The following is a 16,392-nucleotide window of genomic DNA, read 5'->3' on the forward strand; positions in this document are numbered from 1 at the left end:
GGCCAAACCACAGGCTGGCCTGAACACAGAGCTAGGACAGTAGAGAGGCCTCCCTCAAAAATAAACAAACAGGGGTTGGGGATTTAGCTCAGCGGTAGAGCACTTGCCTAGCGAGCGCAAGGCCCTGGGTTCGGTCCCCAGCTCCGGAAAAATGAAAAGAAAAAAAAAAGAAAAGAAAAATAAACAAATGAAACCTATAAGCTCTTTCTAGATATAGGAAATTTCTTTCTAGATATAGGAATTTTCAAATGTAGGATACTGATTAATGATATAGAAAAACTGACATCTACACACAGTTAAGCCACCAGGTCTACGACATAGATGGCCATACTAGCTGGGAGGGACGGCAGAAAACCGCAGAGTGGGACTGGAAACCTAGCTCAGCAGGTTACAGTGTACTGCTCTGGCAGAGGCCCTGAGTTCAGCTCCCAGCACCCAGGTGGGGTGGCTCACAGCCCTAGTCCAGGGGGAATCAGATACCTCTGGGCTCCTTACACGCCAAGACACATAATTAAGTGGTTTAAAAAACCAATAAGTAAAAAAAAAGCTGAACTGTAACTTTTATGTCAGTTCATTTTTGACATGACAACATTTTTGACATTAAAAAAAAATAAAAGCTCTCAAAGTCTCTTCCTTTCTACTTCAAATTCACAACTCAACCGAAAAGCTGGTCCTTAACCTTTCCTGTCTTCTACATGACCTTTTGCAGCTTCTTCCTTCCAGGCCAGCCCCTCACCTGATTCATCCCCTAATGTTCCCAAGTCTGACTGAACTGAGCCAATAACCACTGCTGAATGAACCGCGTGGCTTCTGTGACACACGATGCACTGTGCCTACCAGAGAGCCTCTGTTCAGGCTTTTAATGTGCTTCACAACAACCCCACGAGGAAGCCGTACAGCTATTACGTAGATTATCATCCCACTTAAGGAAGACTGAAGCATACTTTGTGGTGCTGAGAAAAGACTATTGAGCTGGGATCCTGCGTCTAGACCAGCCTCTGCCTTAACTGACAAGAACTTAAGAGACACCCCACTCCTGTTCCATCCATAGAATGCGAGGTACAGACTGGAAGTGGTGGTGCACACCTGTAATGCCATTATTTGGAAGGAAGGCAGAGATCAGGCTAGCCTCAGTAACAGAGTCAGCTAGAAGCTAGCCTGGGCTACATGAGATACATCATCATGGCAGCAGACGGGCAGGCCTGGTGCTGGAGCAGTAGCTGAGCGTTTATATCTTGATCCACAGGTACAAGGTGAGAGAGCTAATTGGAAATGGCATGAGCTCAAAGCCACCTCCAGTGACACAGCTCCTCCAATAAGGCCACACCTCCTTATCCTTTCCAAACAATTCCACCAACTGGGGACCAAACATTCAAACATGAACCTACTGGGGTCCACTCTCATTCAAACCATCTCAAGAAAAGAGAAAAATAGGGCTAGCAAGATGGCTCAGTGGGTAAGGGTACTTGCCACCTTGTACAACAACTTGAGTTCCATTTCTGGTACCCACAAGGTCAAAGGACAGGACCAACTTCCAAATGTGTGTGCACGTGACTCAATCACATGTCCTCCCAAGCCCTCGAACATGAGACTCCCACAATATGAAGTCACCTTCAGCTTAAGTAACAACTGACTCCTTTCAGCATTCTGCATTGTGCAAAGATGTAAGTTTCCCTTTCTTCTGCTTGCAGTGGTTAGAGCAACCCCAAGGCGGAGAGCCAAGCTGTGGAATCCGACAGACTCAAACCCCAACTCCACCATCTACTTTCTGCATGGCGTTTCTTTCTTCCTTTCTTCTTTCTTCCTTTCTCTCTTTCTTTCTTTCTTATATATTTTATGCATGAGTACACTGTTACTCTCTTCAGACACACCAGAAGAGACATCGGATCCCCATTACAGATGGTTGTGAGCCACCATGTAGTTGCTGGGAATTGAACTCAGGACCTCTGGAAGGGCAGTCAGTGCTCTTAACCGCTGAGCTGTCTCTCCAGCTCTCTGCATGGCACTTCTAAGCCCCAGTTTCCTAACCGGGTCCTCTGTTCCTGTGCAGGGAGCCAGTGATGGGACAGTGTGAGAGTAAAGGGTTGGAACCCTACTGATTCGGAACAGTTTACACATGTTACTGCAGACCCCTGGAGCAAGCCCATGAGACAGGTGCTATTCTTATCCCAGATGCAGGATCTGAGACACAGGAAAGTTAATTTATCACAGCCATGAAGTTATTAAGTGGGGAGTCAACCTAGTCTCACACCAGACCCTAGGCTACTAGCCACAACACAACTATTGCTAGGATCTTTAATCAGACCATGTTCAAACAGTTGCCTGAAACAAATTTTATCTCTTAGCATTCTTCAGAGGTAAGCAAGGAGGCAAAATTGTTTAATAATGTGTAACAGTCTGGCTCAACCCCAGTACCAACACTCACGGGAAAAATAATTTGGCTTTGCTATTCTTAAACACAAATTTATAGAGGTAGTGATGGCACGTTCCTTTAATCCTGGCACTCAAGGCTGAGGCAGGGGAATCTCTGGGTTCAAGGCCAGCCTGGTCTATAGAGCAAGCTCCAGGACAGCCAGGGCTACACAGAGAAACCCTGTCTCCAAAACCAACCAACCAAACAAACAAATAATAAATTTCAAGAGTGCTACTTCAGGCTGACGTATCAGCCCATGTTTGTTCCTCCAGCACGCAGAAGGGCTGAGGCAGGGGGATCATGAGTTTGAAGCCTGCAGAGGCAACCCAGTGAAATGCTGCCTCCAGAAAAGCACAAATCAAAAACACATCTCTGGAAACACCTGAGTCTCCTGGCTTACCGGATGCCATGGAGTCTGACATGAGTTTCTGTGGAAGTCTATCCTAAGAAGCACTTCCCTTTGTGGGAAGCACTGAGTGGAAACTCATCTTGGCATCTCCTCTGCTGAATGAGGCTTCTACTGACATCTGGGCTGTGTGAGCATTTCTCTGAGCATTGCTCCCTGTAGTTAGCCAGTCTGCCTTCTGTTAGGCCTGAAGCATAGGTAGCATAAAGCAACAGAAGGGAGCAGGCAAAGGGAAGCATGTTCTGATAATGCTGTCCTCACTCAAGGTTTATGGGCAAACGCTCTCAGATTTGATCTTTAATTTGTGCCTTTCCAAATCCTGCCAGTCCCCTACCTCCTGCAGGGAAGCCCCTGAAGCTCCACCCCCTAACTCAGGTCTCCAGAAAGGCCAAGGGAAAGCAAGGTGAGGTTACAAGTCCTTCCTTTACAGTAGCCATTTAGCCATGAGACATACAAATGTGACTGAAGAGGCAGCCTGGAGAGCTGCCAGCACCTATGCACAAGCGCTTTGACTGAAGGAGCTTCCTATACAGCCCGGCTACGTACCATTCAAGAATGGGCAGTTTTGGGGTTGGGGATTTAGCTCAGCGGTAGAGCGCTTGCCTAGCGAGCGCAAGGCCCTGGGTTCGGTCCCCAGCTCCGAGAAAAAAGAAAAAGAAAAAAGAAAAAAAAAAAAAAAGAATGGGTAGTTTTATTCTGCTTGAAAATAGAATCTGGGGTTGTAAATAAAAGTAAAGGTTTGCTAGGTTCTGGTCCTTAACACTGCCTGAGAGTCACTGTGTAACACCCTGGGCAAGGTCCTACTCTGTAACCCTACCCCCACTCCAAGAAAATGGGGTTAATCCCTCCCTTGATGGCTACAGGGAGGATTAAGGGTCATTATTCTTGGCACCCAGCTCTGGCACTCACTCCAGCAGTTGTGAGCTTGTTTATCCTAAAAGAAGGCACTTAATATAAAAATGTAAATAGTGACCCTTGACCCTCACTTAAGAATGTCTGGGGCTGGAGAGATGGCTCAGCGGTTAAGAGCACTGACTGTTCTTCCAGAGATCCTGAGTTCAATTCCCAGCAACCACATGGTGGCTCACAACCATCTGAAATGGGATCCGATGCCCTTTTCTGGTGTGTCTGAAGACAGCTACAGTGTACTCACATACATAAAATAAATAAATCTTAAAAAAAAAAAACCAACATAAATAATAAAAATCTGCTTTAAAAAAAAAAAAAAGAATGTCTGGACATTTCTATTCCTTCCCTCCTTTAGCAGTACCACTTCCTGGCCACGACCTTCTTCAGATGCTCTACCTCTGACCTCCATCCCCATCCCATTTCAAAAACACCATGTTGCCAAGGATGGCTTTGAACTCACTCTGGAGTCTAAGCAGGCCTTCAATTTTCAATTCACCCAGATAGGCCTCCCAAGCAGCTGGAACAGGAGGCCCGCCTGCTGACAACTTTCCTTGAGACCAGACCCTCCTACGCTCAACCTGCTGGCTACCTCCTTCCAGGATTCGGGTTTCAAGGTTTTAGGTGTTGCTCAGTAAAGCCACCAAGCGAAGCTCTGAAACTGAAGCTATTAGTAATAGTACAAAGAATTAGCCCGGGGCTTTCAGGGTTCCCCTATTCAGGCCTGAACACATCCTAAGGAAGCCAATAAACTATTAAGTCCAAGCTCCAGGGAATAAATACTGTCTTGGTCCTCGGCAGCCCATTCACAAAGCAGGTACTCTCACAAGCTCGCTCTAGGGGCGAGGAGATGGACTGTAGCTCAGAGAGGACCCGTGACCTATGTATGTAACTACTTCCAATGGTAGCCCCACCATTGGGTGATAGTGCCTGTCCTGTGGGGGATGGGGCTCTGATAGGATTAAGTGAGGTATGTTAGACAGAACGCCTGGCAAGTGTCCAGGATAAAGCAGAAAATCAATACATGTCACCTTCTTACCGATCAAAGAGGAAGCAGCTGGATATTTTCACAGGATCGCAGTTTAAAACACCAAAAAGATTGTTTAGTTCAATTACTTAAAAGTTTTAACCCTCTGTCACACGCCTGGGGGCGGGCGGCTCTTGCCTTTAATCCCAGCGTTGTGGAAGCAGAGGCAGTGACCCTCTGAGTGCTTGGAGGTTAGATAGGAGGATCACTCTGTAGACCAGGCTGGCCTTGAACTCACAAAGATCTGCCTGCCTGTGCCTCCCAAAAGTTGGGATTAAGGCATGCACCATCGATGCCCTGCTTGAGTAAGTTACTTCTATTGCCCATAGTGTGACTTCAAGTGCATAATATGGGAAAATAATTTTCATCTTGCAAGACAGCCCCAAAGGTTAAAGGAGATAAAAAGGAATATTAACTAAACCAAGACCATCAATGTATGTCAGCTATTTTTTAAGATATATCCAAGTAATATGTATCTGTCAAAGTAGGTTGATCAGAATGACATGTAACGATAAGGTGCAGGTTTCTCGTGGTGATTTTCTTAAGACATGACAGCTAAGAAGAAAGCACAGTTCACCAGTTTATATTACACTTGTCCAGGGCTGGCTCAGATCCAGGTGTGCATGTAGCACACGTGTTCAAGTTTAGAAGAGAGAAAACTAGAACAACAAGTGAACGATCACTGCTGGGAGTGGCGGTGTAGGCCTGTAATTCTGGCACTGGAGAGACTGAGACAGGAAGAAGATGGACATGACCCCTACTACAGTGTGCTGCCTGAGTTACCCCGTGAGTCCCAGCACAGTTCAGGCCTCAGACTGTCTGGAAAAATGTCTCTTCAGTTGTGTCCTCCTATGTCCTGAAGCCCAAGGGTATGAGAAGGCCACACGGAGGATGCTCAATGTGTGTGTGTGTGTGTGTGTGTGTGTGTGTGTGTGTGTGTGTGAGCACCATGTAGAGAACAGAGGGCAACTTCTGGAACGTCGTCTTCTCTGAGATCTGAGGTCAGGCTGTCACACTTGCAAGGCAAGCACCTTTACCAGCCGACCATCTTGCTGGCCCAGATTTGAACTTTTGATCCATGCTGGGAGTTTGGAGAATGTTATGTCTGGTCTCAGTACCCTCCTTTTTCTGTTTCCTGTTTGCCTCTCTTGTCACTTTATTCTTGCCACCACGGAGCCAAGCAGATATGGACTGACACCCTGAAATCTGACAGCCACAATGAAGCTTTCTCTTTGAAAGAAAAAGAAGAAGCCAATCGTGCAACTCCGAAAGTTGGCCAACCGTTGTTAACGTTGTCATTGTTGGCAATATGTCATTGATTCTTTCTTCCCTTCAGTGACTCTCAGGGAAGGTCCCAAGCAGAGATAAAGGTTGTTTAACGGCTCTGCTAAATGATGCCCAAGGTGGTATCATTTATAAGACATGACTTGAAAGCAAGGGTTCCTAACGAGATGGAGAGGCAAAAGCATCCATATTTACCAGCAGTTTAATCCGGACTAGGACAGAAAAGGCTGTCTCCAGTGCACCAACGAAATACAGCAACTTGCTGAGCCGAAGCAGGCCTCTAACTTCTGTGTTGTTCAGGAACCCGAGGCTAGGAGACCACGGGTTCAAGGCCTGCACGGACTATTAAAGTTCTATCTCGAAAACTTATAAAAGGCCAGACACTTGCTCAAGCCTGAGAAGCCAAGCTCAATCCCCAGAGTCCACAGTGAAGGACAGAATTGTCTCACTTGACTGCACAGATGCAACGGGACATACAAACAGTGGTGTGTGTACCAGCCCCTGCATATATGTGCGCAACATACATGCTGTGTGCACACGCTCTCACACAGAGTGGTCTATTTTTAAATTTTAAAAAGCTGAAGTAAAAAGAAAAAGAACCGGTGACATAGCTCTGTGCTGCAGAGCTTGCCTAGCATGTTCAAGGCCCTGGGTTTAACCCCCAGAACCACCAAAACCAAACCAAGGCATAAAAGAACAGAAGAGGGCTGGAGAGACGGCTCAGTGGTTAAGAGCACTGACTGCTCTTCCCGAGGTCCTGAGTTCAATCCCAAGCAACCACATGGTGGCTCACAACCATCTGTCATGGGATCTGATGCCCTCTTCTGGTGTGTCTGAAAATAGCAACAGTATACTCATATACATAAAATAAATCTTTAAAAAAAAAAAAACAGAAAGGAGGCAACTTTTGTAGAGAAGCCTACATCCATGCCGAGGCATGTTTTCCTCTTCCCTTCTCTTAATGTTCATGCTTCAAACCTATATTGAAAGCATTCTTTTGGGGGATGCAGAGGTGGCCCCTCTCCCAGAGGACCTGAGTTAAATTCCCAGCACCCACAAGGCAGCTCACACAGGTCTGCAACTCCAGGATCCCAATGCCTTCACACCAACATACATGTAGGCAGAACACCAAAGCATACGAGATAAAAATAATTTTAAAAATTATTTAACAGGGCCGGGGATTTAGCTCAGTGGTAGAGCGCTTACCTAGGAAGCGCAAGGCCCTGGGTTCGGTCCCTAGCTCCGAAAAAAAGAACCAAAAAAAAAAAAAAAAAAAAATTTAACAGACTAAAAGAGAAGAACCTCAACTATTTATGCCAGACATGCTGACCCACACCTGTAGTCCCAGTGCTCAGGAGACTGAGGCCGGGGGATCTGCTTTGAGTTCTAGGCAAGCCTCCAATGCACTGCAAGACCCTGTCTCAAAAGAAGAGAAAAATGAAATACGATTTAACAATGAAGAAATCAACTGTTAGCCTCAGAGTCAACCCTGCTAATTACTCCCTGGTCTGTTTTAGAAGATCTAGGGGGTGGGGGTGGGGGGTGCTGGAGATATGGTTCAGTGATTAAAAGGTTTGGCTGCTCTAGCCGAGGACTGGGGTCAATTCCCAGTACCCACATGGCAGCTCACAGCCATCTGTAGCTTCAGTTCTAGGGAACCTGCCACCCAGTTGGATTCCGTGGGCACCGAACACATGTGGCGTGCATACGTACGTACATACATACGTACATACATACATACATACATACAGGCAAAAGACTCATACGTGTAAAATAAAAACAAATTATACTTAGCAGCAAAAATCCAATTCTTAAAGATACAAGGCTTACAAGAAAAAAAAATACAGAATTCAAACCAGAAATGGTCTAAGAGTGTCCACTCACTGTGTGAGCAGAGCCTCACAACTCCCAACTTAAGTGGAGCCCAGTGAGCACACCTGTGCCCTACGTAGAGATAATATAACATTGTTGCCTCAGAAGATACTCCAGAATGATTTTCTTCTCAAAGCTAACTTGGGCTTTACTTATTTATTTATACTTGGGGTTTTTTTTTACTTATTTATTTATACTGGGTCTCACTAGGTAGAACAGGCTAGCCTCAAACTCACAAGAGATCGGGCAGGCTTTGTTTAAAAAGGAACGAACAGCTGGAGCCAGATGTGGTGGCGCTCACCTTTAATCCTAGCAGGCAGGAGGCAGAGGCAGGCAGATCTCTTGAGTTTGAGGCCAGCCTGGCCTATAGAGTGAATGTAAGGACACCCAGGGCTATATAGAGAAACACTGTCTCCAAAAAGCAAAACAAAAGGGAACATTTGGGCCAAGACATTATACCACTTAATCCCTGTACTTGGAGGCACGAAAATAGGAGTTTAAAGCCAGCATCAACTATATGATTTCAAGGCCTGCCTGGACTACTTGAGACTTTGAAACCCACACATGAAAAGAATGCTTATCTGACATTTTATCCTCATCATCCACCCCATCCTTGAAAGGAATGGAAAAGCTACAGTCATGGTACTCAGCTTCCAAACTCAAACTTGAGAACGAAACTTTCAAGTTGACCCACCAACACATTACCTCAAGAGACTTAGAAAACCAGAGACCTTCACAGCCCAAGAAATTAGTCACATTCAGCTGCTAAGATAAATCGTCCCGTACTTCTAAGATAAATCGCAACGTAACCCCTCATATCTGTTTTTCTATTAGTCCTGGTAATGGACCTGCAGTGGAGAGCAAACCAGAAGTCGCCAAGAAACTCCAACTACCGGGCTTGGGGGGAGGGGCGCGGCGGGGAATGGGACACTCCACTAGAGCTTTCAGAAAGAGATCCTGCTGGTTTGCGGTTTATCTCCACGATTCTTATTTACCCTTTTGAAGTGGGTACTAATCGCCCACTCCCAAACAGAGACCCTTTGTACTTAGCGCTACAGTTGATGATGCAAACACCTTGGCAAAGTTCAGTTTGGTGCCAGGATGAGCCACTGAAGGCATCTGCGGCTGCCAGAAGCCTGAAAACACACACACACACACACACACACACACACACACACACACACACACACACACACGGAGAGGAAGGAGAAGGAGAGAAAGGAAAGGGGTATGGGGGAGACAGAAACAGAGAGCGAGAGGGGGAGAGAGGAGGCAGAGACACGAAAAGAGCAGATCAGGTCCTTGACCTCTTGAAACTTCCACCTGCCCCTTTCTTCCTGAGTGCGATCAGTGCCAGATCAGATGTCAAAAACTCCGCAAAAATAAATAAATAAATAAAAGTCTCGTGTCTCTGCCCCGGTGAAGCCACCGGGACTTCTACAGCCTTCCCCTTACCTCCCAGCCAGTCGCCTGCGAGCCTTCCTTCCCCGGCCCTTTCTGCCCTTCCTTGTCGCCGCCGAGGCCTGACCCCTTCTCGGGACACCCCGGAGTCCCGAGGTAGTCGGGCTCAGGCCCCCAGCACGGGAACCGGCCCAGAGCTGGCGGCCCGGGTGCTGGGGCTGTCGGAGCCTGTCCCCGACTTGGCATCTGCGGCGGGGATGGGGCGGCGGCGACCCATACCTGTCAGGTCTCTTCCCAGGACCAGCAGCGGAGCAACTTCAGGAGCCCATGTCGGTCCAGGGGGCCCGGCCCCTCTCCCGGGAGCAGGGTTGCGGATCCCGGGAAGGGGGCTGGGGACCCGAGCAGCTCTAGCCTCTTCCCATGCTCCCCGCCCGGCGCCTGGCCGGGGCCGGACAGCGCCTCCGCCCGCCCCTGCGCACCGCCTCACACCCGCGCTCACACACACTCACACTCCCTCGCGCGCTCTCACACACGCACTCCCCTCCCTCCTCCTCTGTTTATCTCCTCCAGCTGTCTGGGGACCCAGAAGAAGTTCCGCACTGCGCCTGCGCCACGCAGACTCCGCGCCTGCCCCGCGCCTCCCGGTCGGTGACTACGCTACGGCGATGGCGCCCGGCAGTTTCCTGAATAGTGAGCGCGGGCCCTAATCCTCCCTGTCCCCCCCCCGCCCCCCAACGCGCGCCCGGTCAACGTCTGCTGCCGGTGGCGCCCACTAACCTGCTAGCGGGGGAGCCCCCCGCTCCGCCGGGGCCAATCGGCTTCACCGCTCGCGGGAACGGCAGCCAGTGGGCGGGCGGAAAAGCGGGACTCAGCTCTGGAGTATCATGGGAGTCGTAGTCTTTCGCCATCGCAGAGGTGCTGCGGTGTAGGCTTGCCCCGCCCAGTTACCATTAGTTACCTGGACGCACCTCCCATCCCACTACACCCTTTCTGGGTCCCAATTCCACATGTTCTCCCAGGTCCAGTACAGCACCTCTAAGGACTAAGGGCTCATCAATATTGCCTCTGATCCTGTTAATTAGGGAACACCTAAGGCTAAGACCTTAGTCTTGCCAGAGCAAAGCCTCAGCAGTACTACTCCTTCCTGCTCTAGGGGGCTGCTGAAGTAACACGTTCCATGCTGGAATCTTCAGGCACTGAAAGGAAAAGGCCCTATGTTGAGTGACCTGGGAGCTCTAGGAACCCAGATTGGATGGCAGACAAGGTCTATCTGATACTAGTCGAGTAAATGCTGTTCTGACTTTCAAGCTCCAGGTCAGAACTGGGACACCCTCCTCTCTAAGGAAGTTTCAAGGTGACAAAGGCAGCGCTGAGGGTAACTTAAGGTAGAGAGACCAGGAGCTTCAACTCAAACACATTGCCATCACTTTCTGAGAATCTAAATGTTAACTTAGAGTGGTAGGTATACAGTATGGCAATGTCCAAGGAAGAACACCTTTAATGTCACTGCATGCTCCCTTTGATAGATACAATTGTTTCTGTTTTCAAGGAAGAGGAAACAAGCATAAAGTGGTTAAAAAGCTGCTAGCCCAGGGTCACACGGCTGATCAGAAAACAAGGATTGAAACCAGGTAGTGCTCAAGGACTAGGTAGAAACATTTAGCTGGTCCCGGTTTCTCTTCCCGTAAGTGTCTTGTCTTTGCTCATTTCTGTTCCAATCACTTATGTGAATTAGTCCAAACTGATTTCTTTCTCTTTGGAGAAGATCCTACCCTTGTGAATTCAGGTCAGTCTTCATTTCTTAGAAAGGTCATGGGGCATGCCTCCTGACCTTTCCTGCTTGGCTGTATGGAAGAAGGGGGGGAGGGGAAAGAGGGACAGAGAGAGAAACAGAGACACAGAGAATACTTAGCTGGGTGTTGTGCTTGTGGGAGGTACAGGTGAATGGACCTGAGGCTAGTGAGTTCCAGCCCAGCTGGGGCTACAAGGTGAAACCTTGTCTCAAAAAACAAGCAAAAACCCCACAGACATTAAGACTTGACATTTTGAATCCACAGGTCCTAGCTTTAGGCCTGCAGTCTTCATTAGGGTGACTGGGTCAATAGAGCTACAAAGTAGCTAATATTTATCCTATGTCTTTCTCAAGAGGTAAGTGTTTCTAGTGAATTAAACAAGCAGGCAGCTAGCAAATGGTAGAATTTGGCCTCAAAACCTAGATATGTCTAATCCATGCATAATCGTTTTTTAAAAATAATATATTAATGAGTCCCTCTTCCTTTACACCTGCATGTTGAGATTCCATTATAGATGGTTGTGAGCCACCATGTGGTTGCTGGGAATTGAACCCAGGACCTCTAGAAGAGTAATCAGTGCTCTTAGCTGCTGAGCCATCTCTCCAGCCCTCCCCATTATTTTAATAGGGAATTGTTCTGGGTGACATGGTTGCAGAAATGACAAGAAAGAGGGGTGGATTGTGCTTCTGTGACAGTATATATCTGCAGTCACAGTGAGTGTTTGCTGGCAAGGGATAACCAGAGGTAATAACCCCCACAATAACTTGCTTATTTTCTGGCTGGTATTCACTGGAGCCCTCAAGCTTAGTCACATGTCTCCATATATAGTATTTGTATGTATGCATGTGCATATACATTGGCAAACACTAACTTATTGGACTATGTATTTTACTCTTACTCTGTGCTGATCAGTATTTTGTCAACTTCACACAAGGGGAGGGGCAATCCTCACACCGGCTTGGCCTGAGAGACATTTTTTTTTCCTTTTTTTTTTTCGGAGCTGGGGACCGAACCCAGGGCCTTGCGCTTGCTAGGCAAGCGCTCTACCACTGAGCTAAATCCCCAACCCCGAGACATTTTCTTGATTAACAATTTATATGAGAAGACCCAGTATGGCCCAGCATATTATGAGTAGTGCTACCCATAGGCAGGTGGTCCTGAGTTGTAAAAGAAAGCAGGCTGAGCAAGCCACGAGGGGCAAGTAAGTATCACTCCTTTGGACGCTTCCGTTTCTCCTTGAGTTCCTGCCCTGACTTCCCTTCATGATGTTCTGTGATCGGGACACGTATGAGTTCCCCCCCATGTGGTTTTTGGTCACAGTGTTTTATCACAGCAATAGAAACCCTAAATCACAGGCTGGAGAGATGGTTCCGAGGTTAAGAGCACTGATTGCTCTTCCAGAGGTCCTGAGTTCAATTCCCAGCAACCACATGGTGGCTCACAACCATCTGTAATGAGTTATGATGTCCTCTTCTGGTGGTCTGAAGATACCAACAGCAACAGTGTATCCACATATATAAAATAAATAAATCTTTAAAAAAAAGAAACCCTAAGTCACTCATTTATATATATATAAACACATATATTTATATATATCATTTATATATGTGTTTATACACACACATACACACACACACACACACACACACACACACACACACACATATAAAACTTAATGTGCAAGACCCACGCTTTGATTCCCAAGACCACAGAGAAAAAATGTTCAGTTCAGGACATAGCTTCCAGCCAACTCAGATGAACTGAAGAAAGCCTAGCTAGCCACGCTGGTTGGCTTTGGTTAGTATTCAAGTCCAGTAGGTACAGTTATGTCTCTAAGTCACTCTAGAACCAATTAGGAGAGATATGTAAAGGATCAATTCCAATAATCTCTGATTTCTTTTTTTTTTTTGGAATAAGTATTTTCAAATATAGTTTATGGTAATGAATATAGCTGGTTTTTTCCTCCCCAAGAACATCAACGGATAATCCAACTGATGGCTGCCTTCGCAGAGAGAGTTGCTGTATGGCTTTCATCGTATTAGACTCCGGGATAAACGCAACAGAAGTCAACCTGAAATTGAAGAGTCTCCTATTAACAACCCTTGATTCTTTCTTGCTTACTTGCTTATAGCCCTCGTTGGCCGCTGGCCTAGAACTCACTATGTAGACTAAGTTGGTCCTTTCCTCCCAGGGATCTGTCTGCCTCTGCCTCCTGGCCACTGAGATTAAAGTTATGTCCAGCCAACAACCCGGCAATTCTAACACTCCAGAACTATTATTTGGGGCCAGAAGGAGGCCTACACAGGCAAGGATGCTCCTTCCACGTCCAGTGTACTAGCAAAAGATGCCCTAACTTCCGCAGGAGGGTGGGTGGATGCACACTGCTTTTTCAAAGTGTAGTGCCCAACCAAGTAAATCACTCAGATGCAATCGAAGTGTCTCAAAATTGCAATAAGGAGTAAGAATGGAAATTGAAAGATAATACATTAAAGATGATGGTTTTCTTGAGGCTCTACATTGAATATAAACACAAAAATATGTACACCTGGGTTGTAGAGAAGGCTCAGCGGCTGAGAGTACTGGGTTCTCTTCCCAAGAACCCAGGTTAGAGTCCCAGCATCCACAGGGTATCTCACTGCCATTTCAGTTTTAGGGGGATCCCAAAATCTCTTAACAGCCTTTGCAGGTACACAGACCACATGTAAGCAAAACCCCGTAAGTGAAAAATGAAATTAAATAATTTTTTAAAAAAAGAACTGAGGGGTTGGGGATTTAGCTCAGTGGTAGAGCGCTTACCTAGGAAGCGCAAGGCCCTGGGTTCGGTCCCCAGCTCCAGAAAAAAAAGAACAAAAAAAAAAAAAAAAAAAAAAAAAGAAAGTCCCCCACCACTGAGCAGCTTCCTCAGCTTTTTTTTTTTTTTTTTTTTTTTTTTTTTTTTTTTTTTTTTTTTTTTACTGTGCTTTATTGTTGTTTGAGAAAAGGTGTGTGCGCTGTGGAATTCATCATGTAAGCCCAAGCTAAGCTAGCCTGGAACTTGTGTCGATGCTCCTGCCTTTGGCTCCCAGATGCTAAAACTGAAGACCTGCGAGGCCACACCCTGCTCTCAACTTGATTATTATCTAGACGTTACTGAATGCTACAAATAGTTTCTCACTAAACATTCAACTTTTCTTATTACATTTGTGTGTGTTTATGTTTGAGTATGCATGAGCACAGCACACGGGTGGAGGGGCCACCTTGCTGAAGTCTGTACTTTCCTTCCAACCCCTTGGTTCCTGGGGATCAAGTTCAGGTTGTCAGGGTTGGCGATAATCACCTTTATTCCCTGAGTCATCTCACTCAACTACAATGTTTTTTATTAAATGAGAGAAAAAAACCCATCTTGATCTAGACACTACACTCACCTAAAATTAAAGTTTTATAACCTGGGGCTGAGATGAGGTTATATATAAATATCATATATATTTTTTTTCTTTGAATTTGAGGCCAGCCTACAAAGCAAATTCTGGGACAGCCAGGGCTACACAGAGAAACCTTGTTGTGAAAAAAAAAAAAAGAATTTTAGTTTTGAGATAATAAAAAATTAGATGCTCTCTCTTTTACGAGTTCTGGTTATTGTCAGGGTGGTGGCACAGGCCTTTATTCCCAGAACTCAGGAGGCAGAGGCAAGTGAATCTCTGAGTTCAGAGTTCAAGTCTAGCTTGGTCTACGTAGTGAGTTACAGGACAGCCAAGGCTGCACAGGGAAACCCTATCTTCTGGTTACAGGACCTCTTAAGAGTAAATCTAGGTTTGAAACCCTATCTGCTAGTCCCCTAATTTGACCCAGAAGAAAATTGTATGTATTAAAATTAATTCTGGGGGTTGGGGATTTAGCTCAGTGGTAGAGCGCTTGCCTAGCAAGCACAAGGCCCTGGGTTCGGTCCCCAGCTCAAAAAAAATAATAATAATAATTCTGTATTTATTTCATGCAGGTGGAAATGTAGAGGTCAGAGAACAACCTTTTGGGAGTCAGTTCTTTTCTTCTACCTTGTTCTGACCTCCAAGCACCCTGCTAACCAGGGTCTTGGGTAACCAGGTCTCTGGCTTCCATCTCATAGTAGGAATGTGACAGATGTGTGCCACTACCACATCTGGCTTCTTGTGTGGGTTCGAGGGATCAAACTTTGGCCATCAGGTGTACATAGTACTTTGGCCATCAGGTGTACATAGTATTTATGTGTCTATCTATATGACTCCCAGACCTCACCATGCTGGGTTTTTGTTTTATTTTTAAAATTGTATTTGTTTATTTTATGTATGAGTACACTGTCGCCGTCTTTCAGACACACCAGAAGAGGGCATCGGATCCCACTACAGATGGTTGTGAGCCACCATGTGGTTGCTGGGAATTGAACTCAGGACCTCTGGAAGAGCAGTCAGTGCTCTTAGTGGCTGAGCCATCTCTCCAGTCCCCATGGTGAGCTTTTTAAAAAAGAAATCGCTATTATTAGCTGTTATTTGGGGGTGGGGTGGGGCTGGCTCATGGCAATGGCACGGTGTAGCTTTAGGGACCAGAAGACATCTTTTAAAGTCACTTCTGTCCTTCTACCTTTACATGGTTCTGGGGCTCGAATTCAGGTTACTTCTTGAAAGAAATTTAACAGAGGAGGAAACCCATGTTACAACATGACAGTTATTAGAATATACACGCAAACTGGAACCGAATCCATCTCACCCTTCATGGCGCGCCATGTCTTTTATGTTCAAAACACGTAGATACTGGCTCGCTAAACTGATGGTCACCTGCCACTTACCAAATGCTGCCATAAGTCCTGATGATTGGCACTAACTGCGGGAAGCTACAGTACTGCGAGCCACCGTCAGCACAACGTGGGCTATGCTTCACGTGAGAGAAAGGGGTGACTGTGCTGCTCCACAAACCTGTAGCTCTCCAACTCTAACATGTGCACAAACCGGGGGAGATGTGGGTGGGAAGGCATGGCTCAGTGCTAGGGAGCTAGTATCAGTCCTAGTATCACTTCGGGGGCTGAGGCAGGAAAATTGCTATGAGTTTTCAGAGCAAGACCTCCTCCCAAAAGGAAGTAAAACACAAAAACCAGAGTTTACACTTCGCGATCTGAAATCCCTTCTAACTGATAGGTTCTAAAAAGGAAATCAGTGTGCCCGCCTTTCACAGTGCCCCCTAGTGGTTGCCTGTGAACACTGCATCTCCTCTCAGACAAGGAGGACGGAAATGATCAGATTCACCCAGCCCTCATCCCCGCGACACACATACACACACTTTCTCC

At 46.6% G+C, this 16,392-nt stretch overlaps 1 protein-coding gene and 1 long non-coding RNA gene across 9 annotated transcripts in view; one reads left to right on the forward strand and one right to left on the reverse strand.

Moving 5' to 3' along the window:
- The window catches only part of Wdtc1 (WD and tetratricopeptide repeats 1), a 68,201-nt gene that overhangs the window by 39,080 nt on the left and 12,729 nt on the right, over positions 1 to 16,392 (reverse strand). For 2 of the 8 annotated variants that reach the window (XM_063287535.1, XM_039109775.2), the window contains exon 1: positions 9,589 to 9,880. The exons of 2 other annotated variants lie outside the window; for them this stretch is intronic. The gene's annotated coding sequence lies outside the window, so the exon portion shown is untranslated. Of the gene's footprint in view, positions 1 to 9,588; positions 9,959 to 10,086; positions 10,472 to 16,392 lie in introns of those variants that run through there. 4 more of the 8 variants (NM_001107908.2, XM_008764135.4, XM_063287534.1 and 1 more) reach the window with 4 other exon arrangements.
- On the forward strand, positions 10,536 to 13,979 carry LOC134487006 (uncharacterized). Its single transcript, XR_010066674.1, has 2 exons — positions 10,536 to 10,623; positions 13,074 to 13,979. It is a non-coding gene; the product is annotated as an uncharacterized LOC134487006 (long non-coding RNA).

This window comes from Rattus norvegicus, chromosome 5 (genome assembly GCF_036323735.1).
Source record: "Rattus norvegicus strain BN/NHsdMcwi chromosome 5, GRCr8, whole genome shotgun sequence".
NCBI classification, from domain to species: Eukaryota; Metazoa; Chordata; class Mammalia; order Rodentia; family Muridae; genus Rattus; species Rattus norvegicus.